The following is a 16,258-nucleotide window of genomic DNA, read 5'->3' on the forward strand; positions in this document are numbered from 1 at the left end:
ATAGTCAGGGAACCACATTCAAGACTACGGGGGTAGTAACTACTAGGCAACAATAGGAAGGTAGGTACCAACATCAGCAAGGCGCCAGACCTCAGGATAAGCTTCAGGGGTAGAAAGGTAGTGAGAAAGGCAGTCTTACGGATACCATCAGGCCTGGAGGGGACAGTAAGCAAGGCTGGTACCTGAGAGGAGAAGTCATGCTGCTGCAGCTGCCGTCCCTCCCGCAGATCCCAAGACCGGACGGTGTTGTCCAGGCCGCCCGTCCACAGCTTCATGCCATCATGGGAGATGTCAATGCAGCTGGCTCCGTCTGTGTGCCCCTGGAACTGCCTAAGGACAGATAAGGAAAGCAACAAGGTATAAATCATGAACAAACCAAGAGAGACAGCTTCATCTTCTGCACAAAAGGCACGGAGACCCGGACTCTTCGAGTCCCTGAAAGAGGAAACCACAGGTCAGAGAAAAGCCCACTCTCCCAATATATTGTCCAAGTGAGGGAACCTAGCAGACAGGAAGAGAAGGTCCCTTATTTCAGTGTCCAAATGAGAAGGAATTCAAATAACCTCCATCCACTCTAAATAGCAGCCAAAGGAGAATGAACCTCACATCATGTACTGTGGATGTTGTCTGCGGTATGGGGTGCTACCAAATAAGGTTAAAAATACGCAAACTCCTTACGTTTCAGAAAAACATCACCACGGGAACGGGGACGGGAGCAAGCAGCGACAGGCTGGGCAGCCCAGACAGAGCGGCAGGTTGGAGAGGCACTTCTCCGCTCTCCCCGCGGGCGCCGCCATAGTGCTTACCGTCTTCCTCTCCTTCTTCCCCGGGCTGCGGGGGGCGGGCACTTCCGGCCGGCACAGTGCCTGTGTATCTATAGCCAGACATGCTACAAGCATGCAATTTCCTACAACTGCTTGTGAATCGTAGCCACTGCAATAGTTCCATGTTCCTTTGTGCCCCTCTAACACTTCTCTGATGGAGGCATCGATCACCTAGGTATGAACAGATCGGTCTGGTCTCACGTGCGGGCAGCAAAAAGTGTTTTTGTACAGGTAATGTGTTGCGGCAGGAACAACACTGTATTCAGATCTTGGTCTCCAAAATTATACTGCTTTCTACACATAGTCAACAAGAAGAAGGGCCTTTGGACTGGCACAACAGTAAACGGGCGCATAGTCAGGGAACCACATTCAAGACTACGGGGGTAGTAACTACTAGGCAACAATAGGAAGGTAGGTACCAACATCAGCAAGGCGCCAGACCTCAGGATAAGCTTCAGGGGTAGAAAGGTAGTGAGAAAGGCAGTCTTACGGATACCATCAGGCCTGGAGGGGACAGTAAGCAAGGCTGGTACCTGAGAGGAGAAGTCATGCTGCTGCAGCTGCCGTCCCTCCCGCAGATCCCAAGACCGGACGGTGTTGTCCAGGCCGCCCGTCCACAGCTTCATGCCATCATGGGAGATGTCAATGCAGCTGGCTCCGTCTGTGTGCCCCTGGAACTGCCTAAGGACAGATAAGGAAAGCAACAAGGTATAAATCATGAACAAACCAAGAGAGACAGCTTCATCTTCTGCACAAAAGGCACGGAGACCCGGACTCTTCGAGTCCCTGAAAGAGGAAACCACAGGTCAGAGAAAAGCCCACTCTCCCAATATATTGTCCAAGTGAGGGAACCTAGCAGACAGGAAGAGAAGGTCCCTTATTTCAGTGTCCAAATGAGAAGGAATTCAAATAACCTCCATCCACTCTAAATAGCAGCCAAAGGAGAATGAACCTCACATCATGTACTGTGGATGTTGTCTGCGGTATGGGGTGCTACCAAATAAGGTTAAAAATACGCAAACTCCTTACGTTTCAGAAAAACATCACCACGGGAACGGGGACGGGAGCAAGCAGCGACAGGCTGGGCAGCCCAGACAGAGCGGCAGGTTGGAGAGGCACTTCTCCGCTCTCCCCGCGGGCGCCGCCATAGTGCTTACCGTCTTCCTCTCCTTCTTCCCCGGGCTGCGGGGGGCGGGCACTTCCGGCCGGCCGCGCTAGGATTGGCCGGCCGGCCAGTCACGGGGCAATGCAATCGGGGAGGAGGAGACTGGAGGCCGGCGACGGAGGAGAAGAGACGCAGTAGTGCCGGCAATGCCGGACCAGACACGGGGGCGTTCCCGGCGTCCCGTGACGTCGGCAAAAGCCAAAGAATGTCGGGAACGCCCCCGTGTCTGGTCCGGCATTGACGGACAGGCCCCTCGTCCAATGGCAAGGCTCCGTTTACGGAGCCAGCCAATCAAGGACGAGGGCCGAACCAAGCCACACTACAGATCTCAACAGGATTTCGCCTGCGCCGAAAAGATGCGCAGAGCGCATCTCTTCGCAGGCGAAACCTAAAAAGGACCATTCTGTCCCCCTGGGAGAAATGTTTGCGATGAGTGCATTCTCTCCGATTTCACGACAGGACGCCCTAAGCGAAATGTTAAAATGCCAGTCGGGAGCTCCAGATGATCCATGCCCTCCGAAATTACGGAAGGTAATTGCTCCTTCTGTGGTGGATGAGATGTTAAAGATTTGGAACTCCTCTTTGAGATCGGGCATCTTTCCGGATAAGTGGAAGCATGCTACGCTTCTCCCACTAAAAAAAGAAACAAAATGGAGATCCGAATGATTTTAAAAATTTGCGTCCTATATCATTGCTGCCTGCGCCAGGAAAAATGCTAGAAAAACTGGTGCAATGCCAATTGACCATCTTTATTGAGCAGAATGGAATCCTGCACGATACGCAATCGGGCTTTCGAGCCGGATTTAGCACGGAAACTGCTCTTCTGGAGGTGGCAGAGTCTATTAGATGGTCCCTGGATTCAGGAGCACCGGCATTGCTGGTGCTCCTGGATCTGTCGGCAGCTTTTGACACTGTGGACCACACCATTCTTGGCAAGCGCTAAAAAAAGAAGGTGGCCTGGAAGGCAGAGCTCTTACATGGCTGTCCTCTTACTTAAGTGGACGCACACAGAAAGTTGCCCTTGTGCCATATGAATCTAAGTCAAAACACTATGGTGCGGATTGCCCCAAGGCTCAGCATTGAGTCCCTTACTTTTTAATCTCTACCTAGTTCCTTTGTTCTCGTTGATTGCCAACTGGGGGGTTGAAAGCTATTTCTTATGCTGACGACACCCAGCTGGTGTTCTCTTTTAAAGAGCAGACAGTGGATGGTTTTAAAAAATTTAAGGGGTGTCTACGCGACATAGCTAGGTGGATGAATGCTAATAAATTAAAGTTGAATGCGGAAAAAACTGAGGAGCTGTTCTTCGGCCAAGGTAATGTGCCGAAGTCAGAGCTCTGGTGGCCAGTTGAAATGGGCATTCCACCCATCCCAGCTACCTCAATCCGCAATCTAGGAGTGAAATGGGAACCAAACCTGACCTTCTCAGCCCAAATACAACAAGTTTCGGCGACCTGCTTCAACAAGCTGAAAAACCTCTGGAAAATTTTGCACCTCTTACCAAATGATTGCCGCAAAACAGTGGTACATGCTACAGTTACGTCCAGGCTGGATTATGCCAACGCTCTTTATCTTGGCCTCCCGAAATACGCAATTCATCGCCTGCAGATGATTCAAAATGTGGCTGCGAGACTGATTTGCGGGATTCCTTTCCGACATCATGTCTCTCCGCATTTGCGTAAGCTGCACTGGTTGCCAGTGCAGAAAAGAATCATTTTTAAAGCCATGACAATGGCTTATCGGGCTTTGAATGGAAATTGCCCCAATTATCTGAAGGAGAGACTTTATCCTTATAAACAGTATCGAGTGCTGCGCTCCAATTCCTATAACTGGCTACAGATGCCACGCTTTGAGAAAGCACGGCTGGGCGGGCGTGCCTTCACGGTTAAAACAGCTACTCTGTGGAACTCCCTCCATGCCCAGCTGCGCAACGCCAAGTCCGAAGCTTGCTTTCAAAAATCTCTGAAGACATGGCTGTTCAAGACAGCAACACTACAGATCTAAACACCGTCCGCTCCCCTTCATTGCCCTTCACCTAGTGGAATTTTCAGCGCTGGGACACCCCTGTGCTGGGGGTAGCTGTCGCGCTTAATAAATTACAGTATTATTATTATTATTATTACAATGTGCTGTCTGTAAATGACAGTGCGCTATTACACCATCCTCAAAGTAAAATATCTGTGGCAGCTGCTCCAGCGTGCACCAGCCCCTGGACACCACACCCCACCACATGCAGAATGGGCGTGGCTCGTTTGTGACACTTGTTCTTTGTGAACGGCTTGGAGTTTTCACAACCCTTGTGACTCCAGTGGTGTAATATTGATGGCAGGAGCCCCCACTCTGAGACACTGGTCCTGCACCACTGTTGTGAGTGATGCCGAACTAGGCAAATATAACGTTTTTTTTAATTTTCACTAGATGGTGCCAGCAATGTTAGCATGTTTTCAGTGATTTTTAAAGGTACAGGAACAGCAGTTCTTTTCAGTGCTGCAATGTCTTTTAATGAGCTGTGACACTTATCAGGAGGCTTGCTAAACTCTTAATGGCACATTGCCAGAACTGGCAAATGTATGTAATGGGACAGCCCCACGCTGCTTCACACAGCTTTAATGGAAGAATACCAACAACACAACACTTGGTACTACACCATCGCCTTGCAGCACGTTTAATCCATGTTATGATAGAACAGTAGCAGAGCTTCTGCGTGCCCGCGTGAGATGGCAGGATGGGGACTGAATGTGGTTTGACTGAAATGTGTTCTCACGTTGCTGAGCAATGTGGGAAACTTGCAGGGACAGAACATGCCCACCAGAGCAGGTCTGCTATCAGTGTAATGAAAATGCACAGCATTTCTCAGCAGGGGTAGCAATCAGTGCTTAATTTGTAAAAAAAAAAAAAGTGCCAGGGCCCTTGTCAGGTGGCCATGCAGATCACACCACTCGTTGCCCCCTGCCAGCGCTGAGCACTACAGAATACATCTACTTACACATCACACTTCTACAAGTGTGGCGATTAAGACTATCCCGACCCCCAAAGATATAAGAATGGCTTGGGTGGCAGGTATTAGTAGTTTTAATGTATATTCAATTAATGAAAAACTGTTGCTCTGCTCCTTTGTAAATTACACAAACAGTGCCATCATATGGCAGACTGGCAAAAGTGCCGGTGTTAACAATTAAATGGCGGTTGGTGAGCACTGGGAACCACTGGCTCAAATTAAACACTGGGTAGCATACTTTGAATGAAGATAGTAGAACACTTATTAACAAACTTGCTTTATTCTACATTTGACAGCACAGACACTTCTCAACAGGATTATCCCATGGTGGGACAGCAAGCACTTCCTCGGTCAGTGGCATCACTATAAAGCAGACAAGACTGGCACAAGGAGAGATGAGAATTCTGGCTGAAGAGCACTGACTTCTCCACAAAGCTGAGCTGCTTATGGTGAAGACGCCAGCAGTTCTTGGAAGGCACCACACCTATAATGGAATTAAACTAGTGCTTCTCAACAAAAGGGCGCGCTTTCATCTCTGTAGTGTTGCCATACTTCAAATGAACATATACCAGCTCTTCACAGGAATCCTGTTATAATTTAGTAGTACAGTACAGGAACTTCTCAACAGAGTTGCCATAATTCTGCTAAACAGCAAGATGATGGATGCAGTGCTTGAATTAATCTGAGCATTCATTGCCACGTTTTAGTCCATCATTTGTCGTCCAGCATGGCTTCAGCAGCGGCCGGCGCAGGTAAGCTCGTTGGGGATGGGGGTAGGAAAGCCAAAGATGACAGAAGGTAAAATGAAATAAATAAAACCTAATCCATTGTCTGTTGACTTCCCCTCCAGCCCTGCACCTGCTCCACGGCCCCACCACGCTTACCTGCACCAGCTGCGACTGCCTGTCTTATGCAAATTAGCACTAACTCTGCTCCTCAAGGGAGAATGCCATTTAAAAACTACCAGGTGGGACCCCTTCCGGAAGTGAACACAGGTAACCCCAGACTGGTTTTTGCCTATCTGGGCCTCTTCAGTAAGATGCAGTGTGAGGCCTTCGGCTTGGTGAGCATGGGACTCATGTCTGGGCATTCCTGTTGCACTTAGGGGCTTATTTATCAGCCCATTTTATTGATGTCCCGGCAGAACAATGGGCTTCCCTATGTTTACAAGGCCGTGTAAAGTCACGCTCCATGACTTTTAATGTCTTTGTAAATAGGTTTCCCTTTTACGCATTACTCTGCATGAAAGGGGCGTTCCATGAGTGTTGCTGTGGATGTTCCCCTGCAACATCCATGGAGCCTGACACATTCCCAGATTTATAAGGTTTTATAAGCCTACACCTTCTATGGGGAGGCATAAGGAGGCGCAACGAGGAGAAATACTTTTAATTCTCCTTGTTTTTTCTTCCTTCTATGCATGCTGCATTCTGCAGAAGGCATATAAAGAGAACAATGCCTCTGATGAGGTGTTCCTTCCTGCACAAAAACAATCTTCCCTTCAGCGCCGGCACCCTTGCAAAATGACACAAGGGTGTCTGCACTGGTGCACGGCTGCCGTTTACGTGCCAGTGCAGGGTAGAAGGACAAGAATGTAGATACAGTGCATCCTGCCCCTTTTATTTTGACACACGGCTGCTCAGTAGGAAGGCTTGTTGCACTCTCATGCATCAAATATTGTAAATGAGGCCCTTAGAGTGTAAAGTGCAACAAACAACAAGGTGATGGCTGGAATGTGATTGACTGTGATGCGTCTGAGTATTTGCCAGTGGCTGAAATGTATTCCAGTTTTCCCATCATTTATTCATTTCCTGCATTGAAACATCCTAAATGGGTTGTATGACGTTACAATGCATGCTTTTACCCCGCATGCCGTTGCAATGCAATTTTTTACCTCGACTTCCTGTCGGAGGTGCGCTGGAGTTTGGAATAGTATAATTTACAATTCCAACTCCAATCTGTGTAACAGTAGGGAAGGTGTTGGAGTTAAATCCAACACTTTATACCCCTACAGCAAGCCATTTTCGTTGTATTGGCATGCTGGGTAAAAGCATGCATTGTAATGCATGCGTTGTAACATTTTTACCCCCTAAATGCAATGGGTATGCTCGGATTTGGATGCTCACTGTGCCAAAGCATTCTTTAGGAAGGGATACTCTTCTAAGCACCAATTAGTGGGTAAGGATGCCTTTTATGATGGATCTGTCTCTGTCTTGAGCACCTCTTCTGAGTCAAGAAGTGCTCTCGAGTTAGATCTGCCCCAGTACTGGCACATTAGCCTCTGTCCTTTCTAACCACTGCTCGACTGAACAGCACTCCTCAATGGAAATAATCTGCTGTAAGACTGAGCACCTAGTCAGCATAATGAGAACCAGCATATTTTAGATAGAATTTTCTTGCCAGCATCTTTTTAAGTGCCATGTGGTTGTACTCAGAAGAAGGAAAATGTCACCCCCCCCCCCATCTACACTGGATGAATATTTTTTTTGCTTTATACCAAGTTCATGCATTCTTAAAACAGCGAAAGGAGACTCACTGATTGCACTTCTTTAACGCCACTGCCCTTCCTATGGAATTCATTCTCATTACATTCCACATTCCAGTGAATAGAGAAGGGCAGTGGTTCTAAAAGGGCACCAGACCAGTATGTCCAGTTTTATTCAAGGTTCCTGCATCTGAGCATTTTATTAAAAAATTATTTGCCACTTGTTTTTCCAAACAGTACTATCACAGGCTTTTCAATTTCAAAATGGCTTTGTCCCCTAAATTTTCAGTCCGACTAGCATTTTCACTAATGTTACTCCACCCCTTTCCCACATAAGAATCTCTTCCCCAAAGAAGGTTCTTTGGGGAAGAGACTGGCAGCAGTATTGGCAGTGGAAGAATTAGACTAGGAGTAATGAAGATTACTGGTAAGTAATTGGTACATTACCTTTGTGTCCTCTTGTTCCTCCTCCCAGACATCTCTTAGGGAGGATGTATCAAGCTTTATTTCGGCTGTCAGCCCCCAAAACATTCTCCAACACATTTGCTAATGATAAATAACTATAATATTATAAATTCTAACACAAGGATTGAAACAACAGAAGAAAATACTTTTTGGGAAAACCTACTTGGACAGTAAGCAGAACTATTCAAATTATAATATTAGATACATATGTGCAGAGTATCCCATGTAGGTACCTACATATCTCTGTCAAGGAAACCCCCTTTGCTTCAGTCCATGATGTTACCATAACCCTATTAGATCTTCCCGTAATACCTGAGGGAATTACTTGACCAGATGCTTTATAACCCGAGGAAATACCCAATTTGACCGATTTAATGATATTAAAGTTGAAGGTTTAAGACCCTTTCTACTAGAATCAAGAGTGGCCAAGAGAGACTGAGAGGAAAGATAGAATGGCATTTATTCCAGGTAGAAAAGTAAAGCTCTTCTGACATCTACTTTATGTAATTCCTCCTCCTACAAAGATGAAAGAGACTGGAGGTAACTGTGCAACACAATTTCTTGCTCCAAATGGAAATTAGACAGGAAAAGTGTGCCCTATCTGTAATAGAGCCCCAGGGACCTAAGTGGCTCTATTACAGATAGGACACACATTTTCTCTTTGCACCACGGTGCACCTTTAAATTGGTGCACTGTGTGTAAACAGGAAAAGTGTGCCCTATTAGGAAGAATGCGCTGACCGCAGGGCAGCCACAAACTGGTCAAGTGACATACAGAGTGGCTGCTTCAAAGCTGCTCCATGTTTCACTGTGCAGGCAGCAACACATCTGCAATGTTAAGATGTATTAGCAATCCCCTTCAATCAATCAATCAATCAATCAATCAGTCATTTGTAAAGCGGACTACATACCCGCGATGGTCTCAAGGCGCTGGGGGGGAAGCTACTGATCAAACATCCAGGTCTTGAGCATCCTCCTGAAGGTCAGCAGGTTTTGGGTCTGTCGTATGGTTCAGTAGGAGGGTGTTCGATGTCTTGGAGGCGAGGTGGGAGAAGGATCTCCCGCCGGTGATTGTTCTTCGGATGCACGGGACGGTGGCGAGTGAGAGGTCGGCGGAGCATAGCTGGCGGCTAGGGATGTAGAAGGAGAGCCGTCTGTTGAGGTAGGCTGGGCCGGTCTTGTGGATTGCCTTGTGTGCGTGGGTGAGGAGCTTGAAGGATATCCTCTTGCTGACGGGGAGCCAGTGCAGGTCTCGCAGGTGGGGGTTGATGTGGCCGTGGCATGGTACGTCGAGGATCAGCCGCTCCGAGGCGTTTTGGATGCGTTGTAGTCGTGTGATGAGCTTGGTCGGGGCTCCTGCGTAGATGGCGTTTCCGTAGTCGAGTCTGCTGCCGACGAGGGCCTGGGTGACTGTCCTTCTTGTATGTGTCGGGATCCATCTGTAGATCATGTGGAGCATGCGGAGGGTGTTGAAGCAGGAGGAGGAGACGGCGTTGACCTGCTTGATCATTGAGAGCGTTGAGTCGAGGATGATTCCCAAGTTGCGTGCATGGTCGGTGGGTGTCGTCGGGGCTACTCCCAGTGCCGTTGGCCACCAGGAGTCGTCCCAGGCTGAAGGGTTGGAGCCGAGGATGAGGACCACCGTCTTGTCCAAGTTCAGCTTCAGATGGCTAGTCTTCATCCAGTCGGCGACGGCCTTCATTCCTTCGTGGAGGTTGGCGTTGGCGGTGATGGGGTCCTTGTTGAGGGAGAGGATCAGTTGAGTGTCGTCGGCATAGGAGATTATGTTGAGGTCATGCTGTCGGGCGACGTGTACAAGCAGGGCCATGTAAATGTTGAACAGTGGGTGACTGCACCTGCCTGCAAGGGGATGTCTGGGGGTCCCCTTTAGACGGCTGCCATCAGGGGGCACATTGACAGTGCGCCGCCATTTTGTGGCACACTTTCAGTGCTCCTCCTGACAGATTCTTTGCCTATGCACCCATGTCCATAATAAATTATGAAGAACAATTGGTCCTGACGAGCTTCTGAGGGGAAACCACACCCCCGTGCAAATGAGGGAATGCCCTCTTGCGATAGCGCTGGTGTTACATGTGTGCTTGGTTTGTGCACCCCAGGACACTTTGGTATTACAGATGGGGCCACAGACACTTGTGTGGCCCTTTCTGTCATACAGACAGCGCTGACACACATGTAGCACCAGCGCTACCATTAGAGGGTGTTCTCTAATTTGCATGGGGGTGTGGTCCCATGCAAATAAGAGAATCTCATTACCTCTCTGCTGTAATATGGATGTGTGGACAAATGCGAAGAAGCTGTCAGTGTGCCCCCTGTTGGCAGCCCTCTGGAGGGGATAAAGGGGGTTTCATGGGCCCCCGACATATCTTTGCAGGTGGGTGCAGTGACTCACTGACTGAGTGCCCTAGTATAAAAACGATACCTGTGAGTGTTTGTGCATGTTTATGTGTGAAATAATCACTCCGAGCTCTGATGGTTACAGGCAAAGGGCTAGATTGGGTGGAATTAAATACTGGGTTTCATGTTCTGAAGAAAGGCGTGGACCGTGTAAGAGGCCGTCAAAACAGCTGAAACATGTCAATCTGTGGGATGAAGGATTAATAAATATCACCAACATCCCTACTCTCAGTACTTTTTAATAACCCCATAGAGTTAGCAAGAAAGCTCACTTCGGCCCTTCTAGAGGAAATTTTAAACACTCACGTTGGAGCCCAATGTCACCACAAAGAGGTAGTCACACCTCCATTTTAAGTCCTCCCGAATATTTGGGAGCCCTTCCATCCCTCTAAAAATGTTGGATGGATGTGGAGCACACCCAATGATGTCCAATGATGAAGCATGTCACCTAAGTCCCTGATAGTTGAGTGGCAGTTCAAAAGGCTTAGCTAACTGGTGTGAATTACAAACTCTGAACTCTGCAAAACATGCACTAACCGTTCATGAAATGACATATTCACACAATAAAGACCAGTCTTATTTACCTCCCCATACTAGCGATCTGTTAGAAGATATCTTAGTAATAAACGATGTCAAGGCCCTTCCTATGGTATTTGTCAAGGAGAGTATGAGGTAAAACGTCTTCCTGTTGTACTTATCAGCATGTTCTCGATGTAAAATCTCCTTTCTGCTGTATTTGTCAGAGATTTGACAACGTCAATCCCCTTTGCACAGCATGTGTAAGGGGTTGCACCATGCAAACCCCTCTCCTTGTGCATATGACAATGATTCTGCTTTAACCCCTTTGCTGCGGCCGCTATTCCGCCGCAGCGCTGAGGGGGAGGCGGGCCGCGCGGCGGTCCCGTGCTCGTGACGGAACCGCTCCGTCATGGCCCGTGGGTGAGCTGTGCTTGTGACGGAACGGTTCCGTCACGGCCCGCCCGCTCTTCAGAACGTCAGCGCAGGCGCGGCGAGCGGGCCGTGACGGAACCGTTCCGTCACCAGCACAGCCCACCCGAGGCTCATGACGGAACGGTTCCGCCACGAGCATGGGAGAGGTTAAGGAAGTCTCTAAGCTCTGGGCAAAGGAATTGTAGGGGATTCATCCTGCCTTCATCTGCCGCTGGAAAATTGCTTTGCACAGAAACATATCTATACCGTCCACACATTCCTTGATGTTTTTATTGGCTTTTGTGAATATGATGTGAAGGAAAAAGCTAATTTAAAAGTAGTTCCAAGGCTTTTGTACTGTTTGGTTGAATGGTGGAGTTGTGGCACAGAAGACAGGCCTTGGGAAGCAGCAAACCAAGGACATCCTCCTTTGTTGGATTGTCATTTTCACATCTTTTACTTAGACAAATCAAGCCATTCGTTAAGGGCCCCGGGTGGACATGTTGTCATGGGGCCAAGAAGATCCAGTTTAAGAGGCAAAAGAAACAAGGATGGGATCATCAGCAACAGCTTCACGGCCAGATGGAGCTGTAGCACAATTCTTTAACAAAAGAATTGTGTGTGATGGTGAACTTGCAACATCTGCATCAAAGGGTCGAACTACAATCCCTTTTTCCATATTTTGTAATTTTGTTTTACCTATAAGCTGCCCAAAGCACATTCAAAACACATAATACATCAAACAACACGATTTAATGACATTGTCGTGCATGTTAATTATTGTGTCTATATTGTAAATATTTCTATTTTCACCATGCACCACCATGTTATTAAGTCATGCTGGTTGATTTATTATATATTTTGAATGTGCTTTGGGCAGCTTATAGGAAAAACTAAATAAGAAAATAATATTTTCTTGATAAAATATTTGATATATGACGTTAAATGTACCAAATCAGAACACATTTTTTGTTGTGTTATAGTATTTCAATAAGGTGTTGTATATTTTATTTTCATTTGATGACATAGGATGAATAAGGGTTAGACCCCTTCTTGCGTTCAATAAAAGGATTGTATTTCGACCCTTTGATACAGATGTTAAAAGTTCAACATCACACACAATTTTTTTGTTAAAGAATTGTGCTACCCGACAGAACACGTTGTAGCTTATAACTCTATACCCAGGTTCTGAGGGACACAGGCAACCCCATTTTATTTAATGGGCGGATGGAGACATAAGTAAGAATGCTAAAGTAGGGACAAACATCATTTGCAGAATGCCAAAATCCACAACAAACCTTCTCAAACCAAATACACACATTAAAAAGGTCTATAACTCTAGTGAGTAGGAAAATCCACACTCAGTGTATGAACAGCAAGGAAGGGCAATGACCCAGGGAGAAATTACTATGGAGTTAAGGAAGGACTTTGAAAATACTAGGAGGCTCATTTACAAGCCCCCTGTGCCACCAGTATGTCACTTTTTCCTATATTAAAAGTGATAAATAAGCCGCTATGTGTGTATTGGGGGTCTGCACACCAGCCAGTATGACGAGGAGAGCATAGGAGAAGGTGGACATTGGACAAGTAACGATTCTCACTTTTCTGCTGCGAAGTCGAAGATGCTGGCGATACGAAGTTCTGTTACTCTCTCAGACTTATCTCTCAGACTTTTATCTAGCAATGCTAGATAGCACCAGTTTCTTTCAGTTGTGTAAGGCAGCTCCATCTCTTTTTGTGACCAAGCAGAAGCTATGGAAGCAACACCTTTTATCATTGCTTATGCTTGAATGAACAGTGATCTGCAAGGGGGCCAATGTCTATGCTAGGGAACCACCAGTCATGGGAATCGGCAAGTGGGAAGCAGCTCCTGGAAAGAAAACTCATCATCATTAAAAGACTATGTAAAGAAAAACTTTTCAAAAAGAGGAAAACATCCTTCAGGATTTCCCTAAATGCCAACGAAGCCCCCAAAGTGTCTGGCAAGTTTAGATAAGATACCTACACAGAATAGTATTTAGGAGTTTGAAGTTCTTATTTGCAACCAAAAAGAAAAAACTAATATCTGACAGGTGCACCTTGACAGATGTGGAGGGTCTATTGCTTTCCTAAACTTTTTGTGAAAGGGCTTCAATAATGATGAATATTGTAATGTTTATCCTTTGAGATGACCATATGCAAGGAGACTACATCATTTCACGTGATTCATAAACAAAGGGAGCAACCTCGAATACTCATTTATTAGAACATTGGAACGTTGGAAGCTCCATTGAAATCAATGGAGGAGCTCCGGGCTTATAATCGCTGCGTAGACGAGACCTAAAAACAAAGTACACAATGAGAAACATAGAGAGGGCTGCTTCACATAAAATGAGCACTGGAAGTGCTAAACGAAGGCGCGACCACTGCCACAGTTGTGGGTTGACTGGTGTCTTAAGCAGCTGAAGAGCTGGTGCAGCACTTTTTGTCCTCCTTACAACCTCATTACGAGCGGTCTTGTGAATTGGCATATGTGCTGTATCTGAAGTTATCACACATATCTGGACTTTGTCATTAATATCGGCATGTCATACCTGCTGATATCTATCGAAGGAAAAAAGGCCCATTGTTTACTGGAATATGTGGATTTTTTTTGTGGTAAGTGCCAACATCAAACATGGAATACAAAATCCACCTCCAAAACATGCTCCAGCAAAGAGTCAACAATATATATCTGACCACACAGAATATTTCAACGCATTGGAAAGATTCTAGATGTATTTTATTTGTATTTCAAATTTCTTCTTTCCTTGTTTTCCTCTTTGTTTCTTTTTACCAAGTTCCTCACATAGATGTGCAATAAACATACATAGAATACGTCATATATTTTTCTCAAACAGTCTTAAACCTCCCTCCCTTCAATGTGTGAAACTCACAAACACTCACATATCACACATACCATCCATAACAGGGCATTTCAGTCAATCATTCATATTGTGAAAACAAATTGTGTGTAGAGCCAAACCTAAGAACATCCTTCACAGTTTATCCAACAGTTGTTAGAAAGACCAATTAACAAAGACAATTTCATAGGAATTGTCAGAAGCCCATCAATTCTAATATCTTAATTCATATCACAAATGTCCTCTATTTCTTTCTTTCTTTTCTTTTTTTTCACATGTAGGGTAAATCTTATACAGAGAGCTTTACGGCTGGTGCCGACGTGCATTACCGTGCTGGGGGTCAGCTGACAACCCAATTTCTTAAGAGCACACATTGATGGTTTATTAATAAGAAACCATTACAATGCTAGAAAGGTGGGAGGAAAACAGAATGGCGAACATAGATACAATCTTGTTTGTAAGAAGAAAAAAAAAAGAGACTATATGTTATATATAACCGACTGGGTGTAGCTGACAGTTGGGCTTTGTGTATTCCTCCCAGACAGCCACACCCAATCGAGAGCTTAGGTGTGCCTGGACCAGCTATCACTGGCAGGATTGGAGGGCAGAGCTGGGAAAAGCCTTACTTACACTTGAATAGGCTGTGTCCTGCCTCCACACAAAGGTCTACATACTCCCTGTGGTTAGCCTGGAGCCACAACAGGGAAGGCAGGATGCCTGGGGATTTCAAAGGCAAACCTCTAGAAACTTCTCCCACCTTCCAGAGAGAGGGCACCAGGTATAAATATTGGACCTCAGACACCACCTATTCAGTAAATTTCTGAGCTTTCGGATAATTGACAGGTCAAAAGACTGCTGTGCTGATGGAAGGACTGCCACTCTGCTGGACTGTTGGTTTAAAGGAACTGCTGCCCTGCTGTGCTGACCTGCTGCCCTCCTGCCTGGGTGAGAAAAGTTGGACCTGCATCTGTTGAACCCAGGACCCTAAAGTACCTCCAAGATCTTGTTGTCTGGCCTCCTAACTTGAGCCTCAGAGACACAGGCTTTCAACAACCTTGACCCCAGCACCTGGACTCTGTCATCTGTGAGTCTGCCCTGCCAAGTGGTGCCACCCCTATTCGGTACCTTGGAAGTGGGCCTAAGATGCTCTTCTAGCCTAAGTGGACCCAGCAGAACCAACATATCTCCTCCGTGGAGTGGCACAACTCCATCAGAACCGGTGAATCGCCTTTGCTGTTCGATGCATTGCCTTCAGAACCGACACATCGCCTTTGCTGCGTTGATTCTTCTGACGCAAAGGACTCAACCCTGCAGCCGCATTGGAACTGCCACCTGGGTGAAGCTTTCCTAATGCAGGCCCAACATCTGTAATCAACCACAGCCTCAAGAACGATACAGGTTCTTGCACCCAGGCCTCACAATTTCTCAGAACTGACGCATTACCTCGACTACGTAACGCATCCTCGATTCGGGACATCAGTTTGCAAGCAGTCATCAAAGGGATCTTTGACGAAGAACAAGTTGTGACTGCACTGCAACTATATTACAAATAAATTTGAAAATATTAAAATTAAAATCACCATCTTTCATGTCATTGTGTTCCCACTTTAATATAAATTTTCTGCCTGAGATAAAAATACATTAAGAACAATTGATGGACAGAATGCAGAAAAATGTCATACATTCACTCCAGTAAAGAGATCTGGGCCTAAATCCATAGGGGCTCATTTATGAAAAGTGACGTATTGCTGAGTGAAAACAGCGATGCATCACTTTTCATTGCGCCCTCCTAGCGACACCAATGATGCGTCATATTTACAGTATGACGCATCATGTCACAAGGAGTTACAGATACGTCAGTATTTTTGACGTATCTGTAGGCCCTAAAGTGACGCATTGCTGGAGTGTGTCACAAAAGTGACGCAACTCCAGCAATGTGTCCTTTCACATGGGGCAACCCCCTCTGAAAGGGCCTGCGTCAGTCTTACGCCTGCTGTGAGGCAGGCATAAGAAATTGACGCATTTGAGTCCTAGAAGTGGCGCAGTGACATCTCATAGATTTCACTGCGTCACTTCTACGACCCTTCCTTGCGTCAAT

The sequence above is a fragment of the Lissotriton vulgaris genome, chromosome 4_1 (genome assembly GCF_964263255.1).
Source record: "Lissotriton vulgaris chromosome 4_1, aLisVul1.2, whole genome shotgun sequence".
NCBI lineage: Eukaryota > Metazoa > Chordata > Amphibia > Caudata > Salamandridae > Lissotriton > Lissotriton vulgaris.